Source organism: Lathyrus oleraceus, chromosome 2 (assembly GCF_024323335.1).
Source record: "Lathyrus oleraceus cultivar Zhongwan6 chromosome 2, CAAS_Psat_ZW6_1.0, whole genome shotgun sequence".
Taxonomy (NCBI): Eukaryota; Viridiplantae; Streptophyta; class Magnoliopsida; order Fabales; family Fabaceae; genus Lathyrus; species Lathyrus oleraceus.
In genome coordinates, this window is record NC_066580.1 from 90,379,557 (window position 1) to 90,392,380 (window position 12,824).

Sequence of the window (12,824 nt, forward strand, 5' to 3'; positions counted from 1 at the left end):
TTGTGTTGATTGATTAAAACTTTTTTAATTTTGTTTCAAATAAAATTCAATTCAATCACAAATTTTAAATGGTAAATAGATAAGGGAAGAGGAATTAATATATAGATTTTATCTTTGTTCACCTTTAACTCAGAGTTACGTCGAATCCCCGCATATAGATATTTTCACTACAATCAAACAGATGCAATATCACTAAGGTATTTTCTTTCTCAACTGGCTTATATCTTAGATTTCTAACACAATGATCTTATCTCAATTAGATCTCTTTGTTATCTCAAAGAATCTGGCTAACACTTGATCCTTTTAAGAAATACAATCAATAAACAGAGATTGATAAAGTGTTTTCAAATATCATCCAACAGAGAATGTAAACAATTCTAAGCATAAACACAAGTATTTGAATCTTTAAAAAAATTATAGAATGAAATCACTTTCTTGCTTCTTTCTTTCAGTGGAGTTTCTTCACTAGATGTTTGATAACATGAAACTATATCACATTTTTAGACTTGATTTAATTAAATTATATCGTTATTTGATTCAATTTATTTTATATTATTCGATATTACTCGGTATTTTCTTATTATTTATTTTAGGTATCATTATTTAAAGCACATGTGAAAAAGAAAGAAAAGGGGTGCAAAAAGAAGATTTTCTAGGAAAAGCCGCAAGCTGAAGCACCAAAGCCCAGCCCACGTTTGGAACAAAGAAAATTGTTGTCACGACCGCAACAAGCACGTGCTGATCGCCACGCCCTAAGACCTAGTGTTACGACCGTAACACATAGTGTGACGGACGTCACACATTCCACTCCTATATTTTGGGCTTTACGTGCGTAACAGAGTGGACGGTTTCCCCTAAATTCTCTCATGCACTCGGAGACGCTTTGAACGATACTGAAGGAACATTCTAGGAGACGGTTATCTTGGGAGGTTAATATAAATAAACCTCACAAAAGCCAATTGAAGCTCTCTCTTCTCCGTACAATTTTTCCAGCATTCTAATTTTGCAAGCAATTTATTTCTTTCTTTTTTCTAGTTTAATTTCTGAAGCATACAATTTACTTTCTCACGACAGTTTCTACACCGGAAACTATTGTGTAATTTTTACTGGATCTAACCTTACGTTAGATCATAGTATTTTATTTCCTTGTTTTTACTTTCCTATCTGATCGAGAATTGTGAAGAACAAATCCAACCGACTTGTGGTGGAGTTTTCGAGCATCGAAGCGTAGAAGATAAAATCCAGATTTCTAGTACTTTTCCAGGTTCATTAATTGATTGATTTATCGTTTTAATTTACATATGCTTTGTTCCGCTGTTTATATATGTTGTTTGTTTGATATGGCCGTATTTATGCATGATTATTGTTTATGCATGTTCATCATGTCTGGCTAATTAATTTAGATATCGGTATGTAAAGTAAGCGGAATAAAGGAATCAAAGTTGAGTTGGTTTAAATTTATTTCAGAATATAGTCACTCTTTTTCTAGTCTCAATTTACAAAGTTAATACCAAGGTTTTTGTACGAGAGTAAAAGACATAAAGAAGTTAAAATCAATAGAACGACGGTTTGAGTTTTTAACTGGACAGTGTAAATTGAACATTAACTTTAAATCAGGGCGAAAGCAATTTTTAAGGTTAATTAAATTCTAATTATTTTCAAAAATTATTTTTAAAAGTTAAATGTGAGGACGAGAGTTAAGCATTTAAGTTTAATCATATAATCTAAGTCAACAGAGCGAGAGTTTGAGACGAGGGCGTTTAAACGGTTAGTATTTTCTCAAAAGGAGTTTCTATAGATTCTATTATTTTCAAAAGTGATTTTAGACTTAACGAAATAGTGAGAGCGTACGTTAAAATATAAAGTCATAGTCTGATTCAACAGAGCGAGAGTTTGAGGAAAAGACTTTTAATTAATAGTGTCTACTGAAAAGACTTATTTTAAAACTAAGAAAAAGACCAACGAAGATTTGATTCCCCAAATACGACGAACTACATACTGATATCCATATTATTTGATATTTTATCTAGATCCAAATTTAGTTTTATTTTTTCCCCTAATCATTAAAGTATCATCCGCCTTAGCTTTATGCAGTAACCCTAGAAAAACGGTAGATCGATTCATTAAGTCCCTTGGGATCGATATCTTTTAAAACTACGCGATTAGACTGTGCGCTTGCAGTTAGTACCCCCAATAGACTCATAAAGTCGCGATCAAGTTTTTGGCGTCGTTGCCGGGGACTTTTATTTAGTCGATATCGTAACTCTTCTGTTACGCTGTAGAGACTAAGGCATTTTTTATTTTTTCCCTTTTTCGTTGATTTGTATGCCACACACTCGCTCACAAGGCGAGCCGTATTACTTACGAATCAACGACGTCGAACGATATCTCTGATTATTACGACGAATTCGGGAGTATCGTGCTAGATACAATCTTCCTCCAATCGAAGTTCCTGATCTCAAAAATCTCCTTCCTTTAACGATACCAGCGATGGCCGAACCAGCTCGTGCTCTTCGAGATTACGCTGCTCCATCACAGGATGAGCCGCATTCGAGTATTGCTCCACCCGCAATCGAAGCGAACAACTTCGAACTTAAACCTTCGATGTTGCAGGCAGTGCAACAGAATCAATTTTCTGGAAATCCTACCGAGGATCCAAACCTTCATTTATTCGTATTTGTCCAATACGCTGACACTGTTAAAGCTAATGGTGTCACTTCAGAGGCAATTCGACTTCATCTCTTTCCTTTCTCGTTAAGAGATAAAGCTAGAAGATGGCTTCAGTCTCTTCCTTCCAACTCAGTCACCACATGAAATGAGTCGAAGAAAGTCTTTCTTGCTCGATATTTTCCTCCAAGCAAAACAGCTATGTTGAGAGCCCAGATAAATGGATTTAAGCAAAAAGATAACGAATCTCTTTTCGAAGCATGGGAAAGATACAAGGACATGATGAGACTTTGCCCACACCATGGTTTAGAGGACTGGTTAGTAATTCACACCTTCTACAATGGTCTCTTGTACAACACAAGGTTAACAATAAACGCCGCCGCCGGTGGTGCGCTTATGGATAAACCTTACACCGGCGCTTATCAACTTATCGAGAGCATGGCCCAAAATCATTATCAGTGGGGAAGCGACCGAACAGTGGTAGAAAAACCTCAAACAAAAGGTGGCATGTACGAGATAAGTAGCCTTGATCATGTTAATGCAAAAGTGGATGCTCTTGCCTAGAAAATTGAAAGTTTAAATGTATCACCTCCAGCCACCGTGGTTGTCGTAACTCAAAATTGCGAGGTCTGTGGAATTCAAGGTCACACTCCTACAGATTGTCAACTCCTAATAGGAATTTAAATAGAACAGATGAACTATGCTCAAGGAAATCCTTACTCGAATACCTATAACTCAAACTGGAAGAACCATCCTAATTTCTCGTATAAAAGTAACAACACTTTATACGCACCAGGTCAAGCTCCCAGTCAAGCTCCAGCTGTACCACCTGGATATCAAAAGTCGACCCCATTTACACCTAACAATAACGTTCCTAGGAAATCCAACTTGGAAATCATGATAGAGAACTTCATGGCTTCTCAACAGCAAACAAATAAAGAGTTCTTAAACCAGAATGTACACACTAGCGAACAGATTAAACAACTAGCAAGTAAAGTAGATGCCCTGGCTACCCATAACAAAATGCTTGAAACACAAATCTCGCAAGTAGCTCAACAACAAGCATCTACTGCTGCCCCAACTGGTACATTTCCTGGACAGCCACAACCTAATCCGAAAGGCCACGCTCATGCAATTATATTACGAAGTGGTACAGAGGTAGAAGGACCATCTGACCCAAGGATTGAGAACCAAAACTCTAAAAAGTCAACTGAGGAAGAAGGTAAACCTAAGGAAAAGGAAGAGTGTAATGAGGAAACCGTAGAAGAAAAAAAGAACCTTATGCACCTCCACCACCTTACAAACCACCTATCCCTTATCCTCAAAGGCTAATTAAAACCAAAAACGCGGGCCAATTTAAAAAATTTGTTGACCTACTGAAGCAATTAAACATCACAATTCCTTTTACAGAAGCTATTACACAAATTCCCTCATATGCTAAGTTCTTAAAAGAAATTTTATCTAATAAAAAGAAACTTGAAGATAACGAAACCGTTACACTCACTGCTGAGTGTAGCGCAATAATCCAAAATATGCCTCCTAAACTTAAAGATCCTGGTAGTTTTTCTATACCCTGTCATATAGGAAAATTTGTCATAGACAAAGCTTTATGCGATTTAGGAGCCGGTATCAGTGTTATGCCCTTGCCCATATGCAAGAAACTTGAAATGGGAGAATTAAGACCAACTAAAATGTCTGTGCAATTAGCAGATCGTTCCGTTAAATATCCCGTAGGAATTCTTGAAAACGTTCCCGTACGCATAGGTCAATTCTACATTCCCACCGATTTTATAATTATGGACATAAGAGAAGATGAAGTTACCCCCATTATATTGGGAAGACCCTTCTTAGCAACTGTCGGTGCTATCATTGACGTAAAACGAGGACGACTCACTTTCGAAGTAAGAGAAGAGAAAATTGAGTTTATTCTTTCCCAATTTTTGAAAGCACCTGCGATAGAAGACACATGTTACTTCATGGATATCATCGATGAATGCATAAAAGAAATAGAATTCGAAAATGACGATTTGTGCGACTATCGTGTAGAAGACAGACTGAACCAATGTTTAGCAATAACATCAGATCCTATGCAATGCCTTAAGAAACCAACCCTCGACCTGAAAACACTTCCCAAAAATTTGAGATATGAATTCCTAGACTTAGAACTTGAACGACCAGTAATAGTCAATGCAGACCTAGGAAAACTTGAAACCGAAAAACTCCTACATATCTTAAGAAAATATTCAACCGCATTAGGATACAACATCACCGATCTTAAAGGGATAAGTCCTTCTATTTGTATGCACCGCATCATGCTAGAAGAAGACTGTAAGACTTCTAGGGAACATCAGAGGAGACTAAACCCGATCATGAGTGAGGTAGTGAAGAAGGAAGTAACGAAGTTATTAGAGGCAGGTATCATATATCCTATATCCGATAGCAAATGGGTTAGTCCTGTACACGTAGTACCAAAGAAAGGAGGTATAACAGTGATCGAAAATGAAAAAGGAGAAACTATAACCAAACGAATTGAATCGGGATGGAGAATGTGCATTGATTATAGAAAGCTAAACAAAGCAACCTGAAAAGATCATTTTCCTTTACCATTCATAGACCAGATGTTAGAACGACACTACGCCAAAAACTGGAATAGACAGCGCACCTTAGAGGGCGCTTTATTACAAAAGCGCACTCTAAAGTGAAGCGAAAAAATAAGGAGCGAACAACTGGAATAGACAGCGCACTTTAGAGGGCGCTTTTGTAATAAAGCGCCCTCTAAGGTGAAGCGAAAAAATAAGGAGGAGATAGAGGGACAACAATACAGGGCGCTTTCTAAAAAGCGCCCTCTAAGGTTACCCTTAGAGGGCGCTTTTAAAAAAGCGCTCTATAAGTCCATGTGCATTTCCAGTTTATAAAGCGCTTTTGGAAAGCCTTAGAGAGCGCTTTTATAAGCACCCTCTTAGGCCCCCTTTAGAGGGCGCTTTTTTTCCACAAGCGCCCTCTAAGGTCCCCTTTAGTAAACATTAAAATTATAACATACTGCGCGTTTTGTTATTTCACTCTCTGTTATTTTCGTTCTTTTTCACGTTAGGGTTCTCACTGCTACGATTTTCGCTACTTCTAAGGCGTTCTCCTTCCACCTCTGTTAGATCTACGACGTAAAGGTGACAACTTCTCAGCCACCAACAGCTTCGCAGTTGTTGCAGGTATTGTCACCAAGTATCTCTGCAATTAGTCCTAATGAATTTAGTTGTTTGATGTTACTTCTGTTGTTTAGATCAAAGAGAGTGTTGATGAGCCAAAGTTTTATGTTGTTGAAGAGTGTGAAGTGGTTACGGTATCCATATAACTTATACTATGCACTTTTTTTTAAACTTAGCCCTTCAAATAATTCTTCTAATCACATAGTCATATTGCTTTTGCTTTTTATATCAGAGAGAGTGTTGATGAGGAAAGGTCTGATGTTGTTGAAGAGTGTGAAGTAGTTACGGTATCCATATAACTTATGTTATGTAGTGTTTTAAAGATTTAGGGTTACACAATTATTTATTCGTTTTCCAAATTTTATGATAACAGGAACTTGAAATTACATAAAATTTTATGGTGTGACAGGGTCTGGGTTATGCCTAGATGTAATTTCAAGTTCCTGTTATCATAAAATTTTATGGTGTGACAGGGTCTGGGTTATTCCTAGATCTAAACTTACTTACAAAAACCAAATAGCTGAAGCATCTTGTAACCATGCTGCTGGAGCTGCATTGGGTTTAGTTCAACCACACAGTTGCTTATAAAATAAACTTGCTACAATCACAAAAAAACATATTATTAAGGAAAGATTCTTGATATATATAGATAATGAAAATTCATACTAATAATATTCTGTTGTAATTTGAGAAGTTGCTAATTTTTTGTTCATTTAGGCCACAGTGGAGCCTGGTGTTGCAATGCTAGCAATGGAGACTAGGCATTATGGGTTAAATTTCACCAACTGTTCCATTTGTTTCTCGATGTAGAAAAAGGAGGCAGCAATATCTAAAACACCTTCTACCAATCAAAGGTATACTATGCAGCTTATGAGTGTATTTATTCTAGCATACATAGCGTAGCTAGTAACTTAAGAAGTTTAGGTATGGATGTTATTTGATAGAGTAAATTAGAGTCGACTATTCTTCTGTTAGCTTTCAGTTAGACCATTATACAATTCTACATATATATTTTCTAGTCAGTGTTTATCTTTTGTAAAAACTATATGATGATATATAACTATGCTACAAATTAGTGCATACCACTAATGCTTAATGCATGGTTCATACATTCTCATGCTATTGAAGTCAGAGATATCTGAAAATGTTGAGAAACTAACTCAATAAACCAAAATTGTTTTGGTTTTGGGTTGTTGTTGGAGACATGAATGCCCTGCACAGAGACTAACTCAATAAAGCGAAATTGTTTTGTCTCATCCCATTTTTGGTTTCTCTTCTGAAATTTTTTTTTGTTTATTCTAATTAGTAATGGATAATACATGGATGTCTTCCAATCGATTGTCGAGAGAGTACGAGAATGGGGTATCAGAATTCGTTAAGTTTGTCGTTGCGCACGCCGAAGACCCCAGTAGAATGATATGTCCTTGCTTGGGTTGTTGTTATGGGAAACGGGTTGACGCAGTTCAGTTGACATCGCATCTAATGAGGCATGGAATTGATCGAAGTTATACATGTTGGAATTTGCATGGTGAGAAAAGTAACGAGAATGTTGAACCGGGGGATAGTACGACCTATGCCTCAAACTATAGTGGCGCAGATACATACGATTGTGATCGAGTTGAAGAGATTGCATAAACACTTGAAGGAGATCTTAAGGATTGTCCCGAAATGTTTGAGAGGTTGGTAAGTGATGCAGAGAAACCTTTGTATGATGGTTGCACTAAATTCACAAGATTGTCTGCGGTATTAAAGTTGTACAACTTAAAGGTGGGCAATGGATGGTCGGATAAAAGTTTCACAGAGTTATTAGCCCTTTTGAAAGATATGCTTCCTGAGGATAATGTTCTTCCCAATCGAACATATGAGACCAAAAAGATGTTGTGCTCTATTGGCATGAGCTATGATAAGATACATGCATGTCCAAACGATTGCGTTTTGTTTCGAAATGAGTATGCATCGTTAAATGAGTGTCCTAAATGCGGTGTCTCGCGATATAAGAACAAGTTGTCTCCAGCAAAAGTCTTGTGGTATTTTCCTGTTATTCCGAGATTTAGACGCATGTTTCGTAGTGAAACCGATTCAAGACACTTAACCTGGCATGCAGATGAAAGAATTATAGATGGAAAGTATCGACATCCGACAGATTCACCACAGTGGTTGAAAATTGATAATGATTATCCTGAATTTGGAGAAGAATCAAGAAACCTTCGCTTGACTTTATCTACTGATGGAATGAACCCATACGGTATCCAGAGTATCTCACACAGTACATGGCCTGTGATTATTATGATTTATAACCTACCTCCATGGCTATGTATGAAGCGTAAGTACATGATGTTGTCTATGTTGATTTCTAGACCTAAACAACCAGGGAATGACATAGACGTGTACTTGAAGCCCTTAATCGAAGATTTAAAGATTTTGTGGGAGACCGGTGTGGAGGTTTATGATGGATATAGGAAAGAAAGTTTCAACTTGAGGGCGATGTTGTTTGGCACAATTAATGATTTTCCAGCATACGGAAATCTATCAGGGTATAGCATAAAAGGTCAATGTGTGTGTCCTATTTGTGAAGATAAAACAGATTGGAAGCGCTTGGAGTTTGGTCAGAAGAATGTCTTTCTCGGTCATCGGAGATTCTTAAATTCAAATCATCACTACCGTGGATGGAGAAAGGCGTTCAATGGAGAGACAGAACAAGGTAGAGCTCCACCTATATTGACGGGTGATCAAATTTTTGAAAAGGTGAAAGATTTGGATACTCAGTTTGGCAAGCCTTTTGCCCACACACTTGTCAAAAGTGGGTGGAAGAAGAGGTCAGTTTTTTTTGAATTGCCGTATTGGAAGTCCTTGTATGTGAGACATTTTCTTGATGTTATGCATATTGAAAAAAATGTATTTGAAAGTGTTATTGGCACGTTACTCAATATACAAGGAAAGTCTAAGGATGGCCTTAAGGCAAGAAAGGACTTGATAGCGATGGGAATAAGAACTGAATTAGGACCCTTGAAGAAAGGAAAACGAACATATCTACCGCCTGCTGCTTATACTCTATCTAGAAAGGAGAAAAAAACATTGTGTAAGTTTCTAAGTGAAGTTAAAGTTCCAGAAGGGTACTCTTCAGATATTAGAAGACTTGTGTCTATGAAAGACCTCAAGTTAAAGAGTTTAAAGACCCATGATTGCCATGTTATAATGGAACATTTTCTCCCAATAGGTATACGTTCTATTCTTCCAGAAAAAGTAAGAAGCTCTATAACTAAGTTGTGTTCTTTCTTCAAGTCAATTTGCAGTAAGGTGATCGATCCTGCGATCTTACCAATGTTGCAAAAAGAAATTGTTATTACTTTGTGTGAGCTTGAAATGTTTTTTCCTCCATCATTTTTTGACATAATGGTACATCTAGTTGTTCATCTTGTGAAAGAGACACAATTGTGTGGACCAGCTTATATGAGATGGATGTACCCTATTGAACGTTATATGAAAATATTAAAAGGGTACGTGAAGAACCGAAGTCGACCAGAAGGTTGTATGGTTGAAAGATACATTGTTGAAGAAGCGATTGAGTTTTGTACTGAATATTTGTTTAATGTTCAGTCAATCGGACTCCCCAAGTCTCAGCTTGTCGAAAAGAAAGAAGGAAAAAATCTAATTGGAAATAAAATCGTGGCAGTATCAAGGGTCGAACGGGATCAAGTGCATTTGTATGTTCTGCACAATGAGAATGAGGTTGAGCCGTATGTTGAAATTCACAAGGATGTTCTCCGAGGTTTAAATCCCAATAGAAATGAAAATTGGATAGTACGAGAGCACAATCGATGTTTTATACCTTGGTTTAAGGATCATATTTATTCAAAGTATTATTCAGATCCCGCTTCAATAACAGAAAGGTTGAGATGCTTAGCATATGGTCCAAGTTTCCATGTTTTTTCTTATAGCGCATACGCGATTAATGGATACACATTTTATACCAAAGAACAAGATGATAAAAGTACTATGCAGAATAGTGGTGTCACCGTGGTAGCTGAAGCAATGCACATATCAAGTGTGAAGGACTTAAACCCCAAATTTGCAAATCTGTCGTATTTTGGTGTTATCGAGCGCATTTGGGTGTTTGATTATGAGAAGTTTCAGATTCCTATATTTGGTTGCAAGTGGGTTGAAAATAATAATGGCATTCGAATGGATAAGTCAGGATTTTTGCAAGTGGATCTTAATAGGGTGGGATACAAAGATGAGTCTTTTATTCTAGCCTCTCAAGCTAGACACGTGTTCTATGTCAATGATCCGAAAAGTACAAAATGGTCTATATTTCTTTTTTCCAACAAAGTAATTGATGAAAACACTGGAGATCAAGGTGATATTGATGTTGAGATTGAATCGTTTACCAGAAATGATCAAGATGAGAATATTATATCAAATGATTCATATATTAGAAATGATCATAATGAGGGTATTTGGATCAATCCAACCGTCCGTGTTGTTAAGAGACATGTAGAACATATTCCAACCAAGAAAAGAAAGAGAACTTAGTGAAAAAGGTACAGGTCAAATGATTTTAATTGTTTTCTTTATTACAGGTAAAATGGCTTTTATGATTTTAATTGTTTTTATATTTGTCATCTGATTTTAATTGTTTTCTTTATTACAGGTAAAATGGCTATTATGAAGTCAATCATTCGTGCAAGGGGCAAGGGATACTTGAAAGTATCAATTGATATTTGTTTAGATGGAGATGTTAATTCTTGATCTTATACTTCACCTAACTAATTTTATGATATTTTAGGTTCATGATTGATATTGAACAAAAAGAGGTTGTTGCTAAGAAGACTGCGGCTAGCAAAAAAAACATACATCTCAAAGATGCTTTTGCTACTTAGTTTTATTTCTTTTTAAGTTATGAATTGGTTGTATATTTAGAATCTTTAGAAGTTAAACGATTATATATCAGTGGATTGTTGTATATGTATGGATTGTTGTATATAAGGCTTGTTGAATGCAATGTGTGAAAAAGGGCTTCAAATTATACAGTTTTAGGTGTACTGCTTCAATATACAGGTTGTCTAAAATAAATAAATAAATATAGCGCTTTTTAAAAAAAAATTTAAATAACCACCCACTTTAGAGGGCGCTTTCCAAAATAAGCGCCCTCTAAACCCTTTAAATTTCCACTTTAGAGGGCGCTTTCCAGTAAAAGCGCCCTCTAAACCCTTAAAAGTTTCCACTTTAGAGGGCGCTTTCCAGTAAAAGCGCCCTCTAAACCCTTAAAAGTTTCCACTTTAGAGGGCGCTTTCTTTAAAAAGCACCCTCTAAAGTGGCCCTTAAAGGGCTTAAAGAGCCACTTTAGAGAGCGCTTTCACCAGGAAAAAAAGTGTTGTCTTTACCTATGTCAGCGCCAGATTAGAGGGCGCTTTAAAGCGCTGTTATAGGCCAAAAAAAGCGCCCTCTTTTCCCTTATTTGGCGTAATGCGACTAGCCAAGCATTCTCATTTCTGCTATCTGGACGGGTACTCAGGTTTCTTTCAAATACCAATTCATCCTGATGACCAAGAAAAGACAACGTTCACATGTCCTTTTGGTACCTTCGCTTATCGACGAATGCCGTTTGGCTTGTGCAACGCTCCTGCAACTTTCCAAAGGTGCATGATGGCAATATTCGCCGATTTTCTCGAAAACATCATGGAAGTCTTTATGGATGACTTTTCCGTATGCGGGCAAAGTTTCGAAGAATGTCTCGAAAACCTAGAAAGAGTTCTAGAACGATGTGTAAAAGTAAACCTAGTACTTAATTGGGAAAAATGTCACTTTATGGTAAAAGAAGGAATTGTTTTAGGACACATCATATCAAATAGAGGAATTGAAGTAGACAAAGCCAAAATAGAAATAATCGAAAACCTTCAACCTCCGAAAACCGTGAGGGAAATACGAAGCTTCTTAGGACATGCCGGTTTTTACCGACGATTCATTAAAGATTTCTCAAAAATAACTAAACCTTTAACCAAATTATTAATGAAAGACGCTGAATTCATCTTCGACAATAAATGTTTAGAAGCATTTCAAACACTTAAACAAGCATTGATCTCCGCGCCCATAATGCAGACCCCGGATTGGAATGAACCTTTCGAAAGAATGTGTGACGCAAGTGACTACGCCGTAGGCGCTGTTCTAGAACAACGAAAGGATAAAAAACTTCACGTCATATATTATGCGAGTAGAACTCTAGATGAAGCACAAATGAATTACGCCACGGCCGAGAAAGAACTTTTAGCAGTAGTATTTGCACTAGATAAATTTCGTTCCTACTTGGTCGGAGCTAAAATAATCGTTTACACTGATCACGCTGCCATTAAGTACCTCTTAACAAAAAAGGATTCTAAACCTAGACTCCTAAGGTGGATCTTGTTGCTACAAGAATTTGATTTGGAAATCAAAGATAAAAAAGGAACTGAAAACGTAGTAGCAGATCACCTCTCTAGACTCGAAAACCTGGAACCGGAAAGAACATCGATCAACGATGATTTCTCGTACGATAAACTTATAGCTAATTTGGAAGAAAATAGAGCTAACAAACAGGTAGAGACCACCTTGGTTGTATGCGTTACACCATGGTACGCTGATTTTGTCAATTATTTAGCCGCCGGAGTGGTTCCACTTGATTTATCCTACCAACAAAAGAAACGATTCTTCCATGACATAAAACATTATTACTGGGACGACCCTTTACTTTTCAAAAGAGGCTCCGATGGTATTTTTCGCCGCTGTATACCTGAAGAAGACGTAGAAAGTATAATCCAACATTGTCATTCCGCTCCTTATGGTGGACATGCAAGTACATCCAAAACCTGCTCTAAAATCCTACAAGCCGGTCTTTATTGGCCAAACATATGGAAGGATGTACATACCGCTGTCAAGAAATGCGATAGGTGTCAACGCACAGGAAACATATCTAGACAT

The 12,824-nt window shown here is 37.0% G+C and overlaps 1 non-coding gene across 1 annotated transcript; it reads right to left on the reverse strand.

Moving 5' to 3' along the window:
- Positions 1 to 2,868: 2,868 nt before the first annotated feature.
- Positions 2,869 to 2,975, reverse strand: LOC127124937 (small nucleolar RNA R71). Its single transcript, XR_007804411.1, has one exon. It is a non-coding gene; the product is annotated as a small nucleolar RNA R71 (small nucleolar RNA).
- Between the last annotated feature and the right edge of the window lie 9,849 nt (positions 2,976 to 12,824).